The sequence below is a fragment of the Urocampus carinirostris genome, chromosome 15, assembly GCF_059441175.1.
Source record: "Urocampus carinirostris isolate Australia breed hairy pipefish chromosome 15, RoL_Ucar_1.0, whole genome shotgun sequence".
NCBI lineage: Eukaryota > Metazoa > Chordata > Actinopteri > Syngnathiformes > Syngnathidae > Urocampus > Urocampus carinirostris.
Genome location: NC_142363.1, coordinates 8,507,227 through 8,521,774, shown reverse-complemented (window position 1 = coordinate 8,521,774; position 14,548 = coordinate 8,507,227).

Below are 14,548 nucleotides of genomic sequence, written 5' to 3'. Positions count from 1 at the left end.
ATCGATCTCAGGACAATAGTACGTTTCTGACCTAAGTACTTGTTTGGCGAGCAGCCAGAATGGGGTGAACTGGACAAAGATAACGGGGACTAACCCATCCAGAACACGGCAGGCTAGCCGGCTGCCAAACAGATTGGCACAAAAACGGAATGCTGTCCGACCGAAAAAATGCAGTAAGCAGCCAGTCTACCCAGGAACCAACAATGAACATGAACCAACTAAGAAACAAACCAAAAATGACCACGGCAGGCCAGACGGCTGCTTAAGAAGGCCAACTAGGACCAATTGGCAGAAAATCGTAAAGCTGGCTGACCAGAATTATGCAGTAAGCAGAAAAAACAAAAACAAAAATATCAACAAACATGAATCAATCATTTTACAGCAGGCTAGCTAGCTAATCAACTGCTAATTAGGCTAACCTAAACTAAACAAAACTGAAAGCCTTCGGCAGCCCACCAACGCTAACTGTGAGCTACCCGGACAATATTATACCAAGTGCAAGACGCGCAGTGAAAATGACAAAGGAAAGGCCACAATTGCCAACATAGCAAAGGGAAAACGGAACACATATTGTAACGGCAGCAGAACAATTCACCTCACAAAGGTTTTGGAGATCTAAGCAGGCATCTCAGACAAAACAGTCACAAGTCTTCGAGTGACATGGTTACAATATCTCCAAGGAGAGATAAACTGTATTTAATCGCTCTTCACTACAAGCTCCGTCTGTTTTGGACGTGTATCATATGTTATTTCAATGATATGCATAATCGTTTCGGGTCTTTTCTTCGTCCAGTGACGTCAAATCGAGCAACTTTGAAACTGAATTCTTTGAACGTAATATTTGTCAACATATCTGCATGATTGCGGGGGGGAGGACATGTTCTGTTCATAATTGGGACAAAATGTATTTCATAATCACCCAAAAAATACCTTTGGTAAGCCGCAATGTCATAATATGACAGAGTGCTGCATGAAGAATTACTTTGGAATTTTCCGCTCGGATTTATACATTGACTACTATGTCTCTTGACACTTCAAGTTTGTTGATAATCCAACTTGTGCCCTGAGCAAATAACCCATTTGTTTTATCTGAATATGGCTTCAATGTCAGACTTTGATCTTTAGTCTATCAGCCCCCACCCCGAGTCCCACTCCCACTGAGTCAAACCTCAACTATTCACTCTTTCCACAACTTCCTGCTAAAAGGAGCCTGCATAATGTGCACAGACCCTTTCAAGTCCTACTTTAAACAAAGGGCATGAAAGCCAAGTGAAGAAAATATAGACCATTATGACAGAGCGCTGAGATTTGAAGAGGATGACAGGATTTGTACTCAAAGTACACTTTAAGCTATTTCGGAAGAAATAGGTGTGTTGTAATATTTAAGATTGAACAGGTGTGTGTAGGTAGCTTGACAGTTAGCAAGAAAGTTAAACAGGTAAAAAACTAAAAGGGGGCTAGCTAAAAGAGTGAAAAGCTAACTAAATGGCAAGATATAAAGCTTAAAAAAGCTAGATAGCTGTACTGAATTAATAATGAATATTGAATTGTGTTGCATTAAGAATGATCTGAAATTGATTTAAACTTTACTCATGAATCAAAGTAGATTATATTCAGTTACACTTATCAATAACTATAACCACATCTAAATTCCCAAAATTTTCAAGTTTTACTTTCCTCCATTACTTTCTTGTTTTGACATTTTGAAGATAAATATTTGATGCCCTCTAAAATTAAATGAGCTTAAAATGAAAAATGACCAACCTGTGTTTCCGTGGTAAACACTTTCTAACTGCAGCTTATATAGTGTGCGTTTTTATCTTTGCTCAGTGAATGAGGTTGAAATAAAGAAAGGCAGCCCCGTGGTGCAGGAGGACAACGATAAATGTAAACAAAAAAAGCCTAGATTCGATGTTGGTGAATGACCTCAAGCTGTGCTTTCAAACACTGGAGGGTGCGAGGTACAAAGTACCCAAGGCAGAGCAGGGAGATTTCCCAAATGTTCATAATTAAACAATTTATATTTGAATAGGCAGCAGGGAACAACTTCTCTTGGTGTTATTGTAGTGGCCATTGTGTTTGTCAGGGCCAAATATTGGAAACTTTGATACTGAATCTTCTGCTGTGTGTTAACTTTGGCAGACAGCAAAGGATTCTGGGGATGCTTTTCTAGTGAATTGCTGTGCCTCCAATGTCCACCACCCACCAACTGAGGTCGTGGAGTTCCCTGCATCCACTGTTCCCTGAGCACATAGAAGACACAGTGATGCATCTCGGAGTGAAAACCTATCTCAAGTGTCTCCTAGGTTTTTAGAGAAAACACTCCATTGTGGGAGATTTTCATCGGGCCTATCTTGTCTTTCTATACTAGCAAGGATCCCTGGGAGCCCCAAACAGAAGGGATTGGAAGCCCTGGCATACGAAATCTGGAGGGGGTTAGCACGAGATTCGACAGACACCCATTCATTTCTTCGATGCATGCTATAGATATTTCGTTTTATTGTTTTAAAATTGTAAATTCGTATCTTGAAGGTACAATGTGTTATATTTAACAACTTTGTGTCGCTCTATTGACACCATCTTTGTGTGGCGTCACGCCCAGGAGTAGACAGTCGCCTATTCTAGTTGGATCCAACAGACCTGGTTTGATGTTTGAGGGAATGTTTGAATGAAAAAAGAACGTGTGAGGTGTTTTTTGTGACTTTACAGATCCTTTCCAGGTACTTATTAAAATGTATCCAATATGGCGGCGTACACAGACGCAGCGGTACTTTGCTCTCCCATTCAGTGTTTTTTGTGTACACAAAGACACATTTGTCTCTGGACTCTATCCACGCATAGATCGGCGTTACACCACGACATCCGGCAGGAGCTTGTGGTCATCAATTAGCGACATCAATACAATATCTCTGATGAATTGTGTATACCACTAGGTGCTCCGTGGATTGGTATTGGGTCCAGGAAGCAACAGAGGCATCGTCGAGAGAGGAAGAAAAATCTACTGCTGCGGCTACGTAACAACTCTCACAACTACAAAGAGTTTAGCCTGTATCTCACCGACGCCAGATCCATGACCTTTAAAACGGTTGACCTGGAGCTACACCTGGTGGACAACTGACTGTTGTATTTTACTCATCAAAGGGACCTGGCTCGACCCAATGCTAGCGTGCAGCTTGCCGATGTTGTGCCTAAATTTGACTCCCCTGCAAAATCTGACTACCCTTTGCGGAAACATGGACCGGGCTTCCGAAAAAACGTGCCTTGCAATCGCAGTCCGTATAATAAGTTTATTAAGACATGCTAATGTCACAAACACCGGAGGCAACCCAATGTAGCTAAACATTATAATATTCAGGATCATGACTAGTTGTACTCAAGAAGGCTTCATTTAGTGTACTATAGTAGCCTTATTGTAATGCATGTTTATTGTATGTAGTGGTTCACTGATCACTGTAACCAGAGGACCATTGTGAATGAGACAACTGGCAAAATCTGACTCACCCCATCCCAACTTCCAAAAGTAAAGTCTAAAACATGTTAATATCACTGTGGTGACATATTATACAATAAGACTACTGTGAAACACTAAACAAAGCCTACCTTTAATGAAATTGTCTTGATCGCGGATATTATAGCGTTTATCTACATTGGGTCGCCTCCGGTTATGATTTGCATATGTCTTAATGAACTCATTATCAGGGTTGGGTAGGGTTACTTTAACTGGATTACTTTCAATTACTTTTGGATTACTCCAATAACAAATATGCTAATAAAAGACAAAAGAAACTAAATATGAATAAAATTATGACTCACAACACGTGGTAAGCTTTCTCTCCTGGCTTTGATCTCTTTGATCTCTGGCAAAACTAACATAAAATGGGACAGAAACAAAATGAAAATACATCCAAACAGCTTGCCAACATCATTTTTGCCGATCCATGGATTCCATTACTCCCCAAGCCTGCACAAAATTTAGTCATTTTATTCATATTTAGTTTATTTTGTCTTTTATTAGCATATTTGGTATTGGAGTAATCCAAAAGTAATTGAAAGTAATCCAGTTAAAGTAACCCTACCCAACCCTGCTCATTATATAGACTACAATCGTTTTTTATTTTAAGTATTGCAATCAAAATTTCCATAATAAACACATCATACAGACTTCGATCGCAACACATGTTCTGTCTGAAGCGCAGCATTGAGAACGTAGTTCACACTAAGGGGAGTCAGGTTTTGCAGGGGAGTCGGATTTAGGCACAACACCGGCCACTTCTTTGCCAATTTTGTAGGACGATTGTTTAATAACCATCCATCAATTCATTCATTCATTCATACCATCACCTAGTGAGTGGAGGCCAGAGTGAGAACCTCATTTGCAATGCGCCCTTCCGTGATAGTGGACGTGTGCCATTTTTTCACGTGATTAGGAACATTTCAATTATCTCGGTTGATTTGAAATATGCACACGGAAGAAAAGAATAACAGTAAGATGATTTAAGTGACAAATGGCACCATTTACCGGCCCAGCCTTGTCGGAATTCCCCGGTACACTAGCCTGATGGCATAATGTCAATGTCACTCTTTTATCGCAAGAGTGGTGAGTGATTTAGACCAGTTTGATTTTCTTTTTAAATGCTCTTATTGTTAGCAACCAGTGTTCCCTCTGAGCTTCCTTGAGATTGAGCAATCACATTAAGTCTGTGAGCATGGCTTGGAATAACGTTGAACAACATCAATCCCAAGTGTGGCAACCAAATCATTCACAACAATGTTTAAATCCTGAGTTCAAATCAAGTTACATTCTGAGGGCATTCTGGCAAGGCTTGTTAGTTTTTCAAATTTGAATGAATTAGAAGTAAAATGTTGGCAAAAATATTTGACTTTTTTCAATGTAATTTAATTTAAATGTATCACATAAACAATCAAGGAGACCTCAAAAACATGTCTTTTTTCCTGCTCTGTTTTTTTAATCCTTATTTCTTTTTTCTTCTTTTGTTTCCTTTTTCTGAGCGTTTGACTTATTTTTCTTGCCTTTTTTCTTCTTTTGTTCTCTAGTTTCATTTTTTATTTTATTTGTAACTTCCTTTTCTCTTTTTACTTTTACTGCTTTTTCTTATTTTTTCTTGTTTTTGTTTCTTTTTTTTCTCTCCATTTCTTTTTCTTGCTTTTTCCTTTTTTCTTATTTTTTCACGTTTGTTCCTTTATATTTTTTCATTTGTTTCATTTTTGTTTTTTTGCTTTTGTCATTTTGTGCAGAATGTATGATCGATAATGGAATGGATAAAATTAACAGAACAAATCCAAGAATCAATTTGGGAGCAGAAAGGGTTATTTCTAGCGAGCCAAGCCGAAAGAGCTACACTAAAAAAAGATGGAAACTTTCGCGGCAACATTGACTTAGTCATGTAGGTAAGAAAGGTCATGTAGCGACGTAGTCTAACTGTGCAGGCAATAAGTAAAGTAAACTACATTTTTGCTTTATATTTTACTGTCATAGTGATAAAAAATTATAATACAAAAAGTATATTTTGTTAAAAAAAATAAAATAAATAAAACATCCCTGCATGGCAATATCACATTGCATACAATTGGATTCACAACATGTTGCTTAGCGTTACTGCTGTAAACAACAGTGGCTCTCATTGATATAGCAATAGTATCCCCTAGTAGTAGTTAACAATATTTGCATTCAAATCACACCACACAGAGAGAATTCAATGGGGGGAAAGCAAGGTTAAGATTTAATTAATATTTGGGGGGTGACAACACTCCGCAGTTGACATCCATGAGTACTTCCACAAACTTGAGCACATTGCGCATGACGTCATGTGTAGTCTTCTGCACATGCTAACCATTTGTGGTGTTTACAAAGGAGATTAGGTCACATACAAGTGGTACTTAGTTGAAATTGTGAACGATCACACAAAAACATGGGATTTCAAAAAAAAAAAAAAAAGGAATTGAGCATAAAGCTTTGCGTTGTGAACCAAGATCAGGTCAAATGGACCAAGGTGTTTGGGTGGAACAATGGTAGTGTCACACGAATGCACGTATGAGAGTTAGATTTGACACGAGGTAATGATAGCATGTTGATGTGCTGAGATCTAGTTATGGTCGGGGTGGACGGATTGATCCATGTTGATATTTGCGATACTTAGCTAGTACTCTGATCGAATCGATACTATTGTCCTAGGAATGATCCTTCACTCCTCTACTCATCCCCTCGGCCACCCTCTAACTTTTATGCTTGACTGACAGTCACACTTTCAGTACCTCTTCTTACCTGGCCTTTCAGGCAAAAGAATGGGCCAAATCCATGCACCCACTCCTACTAGAAGCCAAAAAAAAATGTTTTCAACTAAAGAAATGGACAATGCCAGGTACTATTTGTGTGGTTAGGTGGTTTGCTACTGTGGCAACAATACATATTTACATTAACACATTAAAAAGCTCACCCTGAACAACCCATGCTCCCACTGCCTAGAAGATCCTCTCTCAAATGGGTCAGGTCGCGCTGGCCAGGACTAAGATGGCCGACCAAGGTTCCCAGGCTTGGGGCTGGCCACCACAGAGCCACAGAGCTCGGAGAGCCTGTGGTTATCTTCTTCCCTGTCTTCTGGATGCAAACAACCGCCGTAAAGTCCACCGCCAAAAGGGATACGAACGTGTCTTTCTTCATCTTCCTGTGAGGCCATGTGCTGCCTCACTCACACCCCTCTCCCAGAGAGTCTTCCTTTATTCTCAGAGATACGCAACAACCTGTCGTTGATGTTTTGGGCAAATATTCCATGTTGACACGCTATGAAAATAATTCCTGATCATTTAAGTGATTGATGATTTCAAAAATGGGTTTATTGATCAAGTATCCTGTTACTGAATTTCTTTCTAACGCTGCGAGTGCTTGTGTCAACAATTGCTTTATTCTTTCGTGTGTTTCAATTTTCCTCCATGTAAATAAAACCTAATTTGTTCGAATCAAACCACATGCATTATTTGTATGAGTGTCTACGTTATTTTCCTTCTGGACTGATCAAAAAGATTCAGATTCAGAATATTTATTGTCATTGTCAAAGAGCAAAACAACTTAGTTTGGAGCATCCAGTCATTCATTCGCAGCTAAAAAAAGGTAAGATCTACCGTGGAAACCCACGCAAGCACAGGGAGAACATGCAAACTCCACACAGGAGGTTTGATCTCATGAGCTCAGAACTGTGCCACACACGCGCTAACCACTGCGCCGCCGTGCTGGATTCTGAACCAATTAAATCGAACTTAAAGCAATTTTCTATTCACAAAAGTCAATCAAACATGACTTAGGACGAAGCGTTTTAGTGTAATTGTATTACAATCAGAGTAAATTTATTCATTCATTCATTCATTCATTCATTCATTCATTCATTCATTATCTTCACCGCTTATCCTCAGTAGGGTCACGGAGATGCTGAAGACCATCCCAGCTATCTTCAGGCAGAGGGCAGGGGACACCCTGTACTGGTTGCCAGCCAGGCGCAGGGCACACAGAGACGGACAACTCATTCGCTCATTCACACCTTGAGACAATTAGGACCGGCCAATTATCCTGACATGCATGTTTTTGGAAAGTGGGAGGAAACCGGAGTGCCCGGAGGAAACCGGAGTGCCCGGAGGAAACCGGAGTGCCCGGAGGAAACCTACGCAAGCAAGATGAGAACATGCAAACTCCACACAGGAAGGTTCCACCTCAGAGTAAATTATTTAAAGAAGAAATAATTTAGTTTATGATCCCTTCCAGTTCCTCGTAAATTATTCATTTGGGACAGTAGCAATAAAATTCTGCATACATATCTGTGTGTCCTGTTAGAGGACAGTTAAACGTACGAGACTTTTTTTTAAAATAAGTCTAAGCCCAGCTTGACAAAGAATATACCATCTGATGACACTGGGACTCAAATGGCACCAAATAACAGGAGGAAATACTTTGTAATGATAGTATTTACCATTGAAATGAGGAACTTGTCAGACAAGACATTTTTTCTGCCTGGGTTTTGTTGTCTGGAACTTGTTTGTCGAGTCACCTCTTCTGAGAGAGGACTTCTTGTCTAGCATTTGAATGGTGTCCATGCCATGTGTCGGGTTTTCCTGGCTAATGCTCAGGTGATACTCGCCAAACATGTTCCACGAACTATATTTTTCTTATATGTGTCTGGGTAAAAGTTAATTCGCAGACAAAGTGTGCTCAAAAAGGCAGTTCAACAATTGGAAGCGAGACAGGCTGGAAATATATGTGAGAAGGATATTGATATTGTTATTATTTTATTATTATTTTTACTGTACAAGATGCTGGTATTCTTCTACACAGGCGCAGTGAAAAGCGTTCATACCACAGTGTGGTATTCCGGGAGCATGGCAGCGGACAGAACACAGCCAACACACCCCAGAAAATTATTGACTGTGCTCTGCCCAGCCTGGAGGACATTGCCGGCTTGCGATACCGCAACAGAGCCAACAACATTATAAAGACCTCTCACCACCACGTTGAGATTTCGCCCTCTGGTGAGCCCTACAGTGCCCTTAAAACAAAGACTAACCAGCTCAGTTTATTTCCAAGGGCCTTCACTGGAAAAGTCAAGTCACATTTATTTGTGACAGCCTTGATCACAAAATGTTTCAATGAACTGCAACGGCCACAATTACATGATCTTAAACCAACATGGGGGCAAGGAAAAACTCAAAAATACCTCAACATGAGGAACTTAAGAAACCTTGAGGAGGGGTCACACGAGTGGTAAGCCCCCTTCTAGGATGACCAGGCTGCAATAGAAGTTGGATTGGGTAACAATACACAAAACATAGTCTCTGTTCACCGTCCACAGATCTCTTAACCGCATGGGTCGTCGGGGCAACAATAAGGACGCAACTCTGGACAGCCTTCTCCACTGTTGACAGTCCCTGGTCTAAACATAGTCAACATCAATATAAATCATAGGTAATATGTAAAATAGTTCAAGTCGTCCACGATAGTGAAGACGGAGCTTCCAATCTCTGAGCAGAGCAATTCATAGACCCGGAATGGAGAAGGCTCATGAGTCTGAAGATTTCTATTTGGCTCTTGTAGTCACAAGTAGACCAGCATTTTCTGAGCAGAGGAACCTGTAAAATAAAGAGATGGGTATGTATATCTCATCTATCGACTCTTTCAGGAATTTTGTTGCTGCTAAATAGCATTGCACTACTTTTCATTGCACTATTGTTATGGTGTACAATTTTTCATAGCACTATTATTACGAAAAGAAAATTACTCTTCCAACTCAGTTTCAAGCACTACCTTGTAAATAGTTTTGCCTATTTATCCTGACATTCTTTTATCTATTTTTTCTCTATCACGTCTTTATTCCATGTATAATTTGTTTATCCTGTAGTGCCATTTCTAATCCAGTTGCAAACAATGTTCACTAAGTTGTTATTAATGACAAATAAAGACAATTATATTCTATTCTATTATCATTATTCGATGTTTTTATTATTATAGTGCCTGGTGGTTGGCGATTCAGAAGTGGGTTAATAATTTTGTTATATCGTGATGGATAAATTGATTCTGCAAAAATATTTTCACTAAAAACAACACTTTCTTTGGGGAGATGTAAGATACGGTGAAAAAAAATATACGGTGATTCCAGCTGTGTAGGATACAATAATGCAGGGGTCTCAAATGTGATGCCTCCTAAGGACAGTTCGTATCAAGATAGCCACTTTATTTTAGTTAAAAAAAAATACGTTCTTATGGCGCTTCATCACTTTTGCTGCTGCTGGACCTTAGTGATGCTTTTGACACAGTGTACCACAATGTCTTATTAGAACGGTTGGAAAAATGGATTGGTCTCTCAGGAACCGTCCTCTCGTGGTTCAGATCCTACCTCTCAGATAGGACGCGCTGTGTTAAATATGGCGAATTGACATCTGAGCCCTTTAGTGTTACCTGTGATGTTCCGCAGGGTTTAGTACTTGGCCCCCTTCTTTTCAGCATTTACATGCTTCCATTAGGTGATATTATTCGCAAGTATAATATCAGTTTCCACTGCTACGCAGATGACACTCAACTATATCTTCCGTTGGAGGAATCTGCCACACTAAATGTGGAAATATGGAGGCCTGCCTCACTGAGATAAAAGAGTGGATGTCACTCAATTTATTGCGTCTTAACTCTGAAAAGACCGAAATGTTAGTTATTGGTCCATCTAAATGCCGCGACTTATTCCCAAAAACTGCTGTGAACATTGACACATGTCACATCACACAGAGTGACTCAGTTAAAAATTTAGGTGTCATATTTGACCCCGATCTGTCCTTTCAAACACATGTGAAGAAAATTACTAGAACCGCTTTCTTCCATCTTCATAACATTGCTAAAATTCGTCCTATACTGTCTCAGTCGGATGCGGAGATTATAATTCACGCGTTTGTGACCTCCCGTCTCGGTTACTGTAATGCACTACTCTCCGGTCTCCCGAAGTCCAGAATCAAGAGTCTTCAGTTGGTACAAAATGCCGCAGCGAGGCTTTTAACTAGGACAAAAAAAGTCCGATCACATCACCCCGATTTTGGCTAACCTGCATTGGCTCCCTGTTAGCCTAAGATGTTATTTCAAGGTTCTCTCAGTATTATACAAAATCATACATGGACTTGCTCCCTCACATCTTTCAGATCTGATTTCCCCCTATGTTCCGGTCCGAAGCCTTCGTTCTGAGAGCGCCGGTCTTTTGGTGATCCCAAGAGCCAAGAAGTGTTCCGCTGGTTCAAGGATGGTGTAATAATAGTCTGAAAAAATAGTCTGTGTAATAACCTGTGAAGCCCTTTCAGACTCTTTGTGATTAAGGGCTATACAAATAAAAATGACTTGACTTGACTTGACTTATGATCTGCGCTGGATTTCTTCCTTCGAAATGATTGGAAACATTTAAAAAATGGCCTTCAAAGTGCTTAAAAAAGTGCTTGAATTTTGCCATGAAACGGTGTACAAACCCTGATAATGGGTATTAATTATCATGATGACCTGTTCTATCATAGGGACACTAAAAGTAGCAGCTGTGAAAGCACAGTTTGTGCCTTAATTTTGTCTGCTAAACTCTGCCACAGGAATATTTGCCCTTGCTACATGAACTCATTTTCCAATGAAACTTAGTTTAACCTTCCTGACTGAGTATGATCATATGTACAGCAAGTGATCGGGAGCAAAAAAATGGTGTGGGGGTTGTGGGTTTGAAACTTCCTTCCCCTTCCCAGGCTTCCTCCAGTGACAGAGGGGTGTACCACCAAGTGTTTGTCAGTTCACTGCCTGTCCATCCTGCCACCCTGTGTCTCATCCTGCCGGTCGGAAGCTATAAAAGTGTCAGTGGCACACAGCGACGTCTACTGTGTATAGCATTACCTTAGTCCGTTTATGATCCCTTCCAGTTCCTCGTAAATTATTAATTTAGGACAGTAGCAGTGAATGACATTTCCCTTAGGCCCAAACGGCACCAGGGTCAAGCAAAGGCCAGAGAAGTTGTTCACTTATGTAGGTATTATCATGCCTGTTTCCAAAACACCAAACCATTTCCCTGGGATCTCAAAAAACTCAAATACAAACGCATGTAAATCATACAGTCAATTACTCATGTAGCGTCTATTGATTGAAGAAACTGCTAACATTTTCAAGTACGCTCCTGGGGCTAGAAAGGATGCTTGAATATGAGGCTCAAACTGTAAATCAGCTTTTTTCTTTATTTTGTTATGGAGAACCTAATTTCACCTTAATATGCTGTTTTTCATGACTTAACCCTGATACTAAACATATATATATCATATTTATCTAATACTAGCGTGTTAATTTGTGGTATCAGCAGTGTTGGGCGTTAAAAAATTAGTTGTAGTTCCTCACTGCTTCTTCCAAAAAGTAACTGAATTACTTTATACTAAAAGTAATTAGTTACCTGGGAAAGTGACTAGTTAAATTACTTTGAAAATAAGTTGTATGTCAAAGATTTTGAAATTTTTTGAGAAATTACAAAACAACGCCGTGAAGTCGTTGACCGGGGTTTACTTGTAAAGAATCCGGACTATCCCGAACTGGATTTTTTGGCTCATCTTACAAAAAAAGCCGTCTCTTTCAGGTCCCAAACGGCCTTTCATGATGTTTGAGTAGCTTTAATCCCTACATTCTCAATTATCAAGTAACATTATGTCCTGAATGATTCATCAAGGGGGAAATAAAGAAAAATTGATAAAAATGAAGACAGAAAGAAACAAGAAAAATATCAATGACAAAAGCAGAAAGACAGAAAAAAGAAGAAAAATAAATAAACTTTACATTTTTAAACAAACACGTTACACTGAAAAACAGACCATATAATAAAAACACTACAAAATCTCAGAAAGAAATATAAAATCGCAAACAATTATAACCTTTTTCTGCTCGACAAATTTAAATTCAACAACACAGAATCTCCCCAAAAATGCATACTGGCCAATCATAGAAGAAAAATGGCGTCACAGAGGGAACCAGTTGTGTATTGGTGGGGAGCCGGTTCCCTTCATTCACATCCAAAAGTCGGCCCATAGAGACGTTTTGATCACAAACAACACGAGTCGGGTGCTGTCAAATATCCGACTCAAATTTTTCGCAAATCAGCCCTCATTGGCCTTTTCTTTCGGCGCATAATAAACACTATATTCAGAATCGCCATCTAACTATTTGGTGATCATTATTTTGAATGGTCATATGATACAAAAGGACGTGACACAAACAACTCGCAGCGCACTGCTTTTGACCAGCAGTAACGATAACAGCGTTGTAACCAACGTTCCCCTGAAGCTTCCACAGGTCTGAACGTTCACGCAAAGTCTGTGAGCGTCTCTTGGAACAATAGTGAGCAACGTCAATCCCAAGTGTGGCAACCAAATCATTATCCGAAATGTCCAAAGCATGAAATCAAATCAAAACGTTACATTTTGCTGAGCTAACTGTAACTCCAAATCCCATGCGGGCTAACTTTTCTTTACTCAATTTCGTGCTGACATTGACTTCAAAATACCATGTCGAAAACACACCCCATAAGGAAGTTGGCCGTGTTTGCTAGCGAATTTATTTTGCAATTCCGAGCCCTGATTTTTATGCGCTATATGGATTTTATTGTGCGCTGAGAAGGTCTAGGCAGTGTGCAATTGCCCAGCTTAGAGGGAACATTGGTTGTAACGTCAGAAAGAATAATGAGTTTGATTACCCGTTACTGAAAAGGTATAGGGAACACTAAATGGGACCTGAAAATGTGCCGTTTTTACCTAGGTTTTACCTAATACTAAACATAGACCTATCATACTTAACTAATACTGAGTGTTCATTTGTGGTATCCGGAGTCAAGGACAGTTTTCAGCAGCTTACCCTCAACTTGAACTGTGTCATATGCTATGCTAGCATAGGAACAAGGGTGTTTTTCAACAAGTCGTGTGTCACGTACACTATCCCTGCCATCTTCAACTGACCAGCTGTGTGTGTGTTTTCCTGACTACTATGGCCGATGCTGACAGACTGATTAGTTCCTGGCCAGAAAAGAAATGCAGAGTAGCGGTCCGAGCATCCGTCCTGGACCAACAGCCTTCCTTCGGTGTTGCACGTGCCAACATACGCACATTAATATTGTGACGCCCTATTTCGTGTTTTGATGAAAACAAGGATGCTGATGCTATTCAGTCACTATAATGGTAACAATGCTTTATAGCTGCTGTTGACAAGATTATTGACAGGAATACTGGAAGCAGGGGGTGATTTTAGGGTCAGAGCTTTGGGGGTGACAGGCACCCAGAGCAAGGGTGGGCAAACTACAACTACATGCAGGCTTTTTCATCTGGCCTCCAGACCAAAATGCTCAAAATATATTATGACAATCTATGGCATAGTGAATGTAGTGTTGTCCTGCACTACAGTGGTTAGCACATTGGCCTGACACATGAGAGGTCTCCGGTTCAAGACCAGTTGGAAACATATTTTGGCATGGAGAGGGTTGGGCACCACCAGGCTGTATTTGCCCAAGACACACAACAGGAAATTGTGCCCTATGATCCTAGTGGTTAAAGGATCCAACCAAATATAGTTATACTAATAAAAAATGTTTTTTGGTGCCAACTTGGTCCCCGTTACTGCTACATCAATACTACAAAATGACTACAAAACTAGATATCAGATTTTGTGCTTAAAAACAAGGACCTAATATTATTTTGTCTTGATTCTGAAAAATAATACAACAAAAATACTACCACAATAATACGTTGATAAGAAATATGATTACAGAAATCCATACCTGTCAACCTCCACGGCTCCATGCCCGTACAAACTGTCGTATTTTCCCGTACAAAATAATCGTACACCATATTTATTTATGTTTTCGGATGCATGATGGGAAATCCCCAGGCGGCAGACGCATAGTATCAAACCGCTCGCTTCGTTTGCAACGAAAAAAAACGATACCGAGATAGAGGCTTCCGTGGCGTACTCCTTTGACTTGATTGATTTGCCGTTTCGTGATAGTCGGTGTAT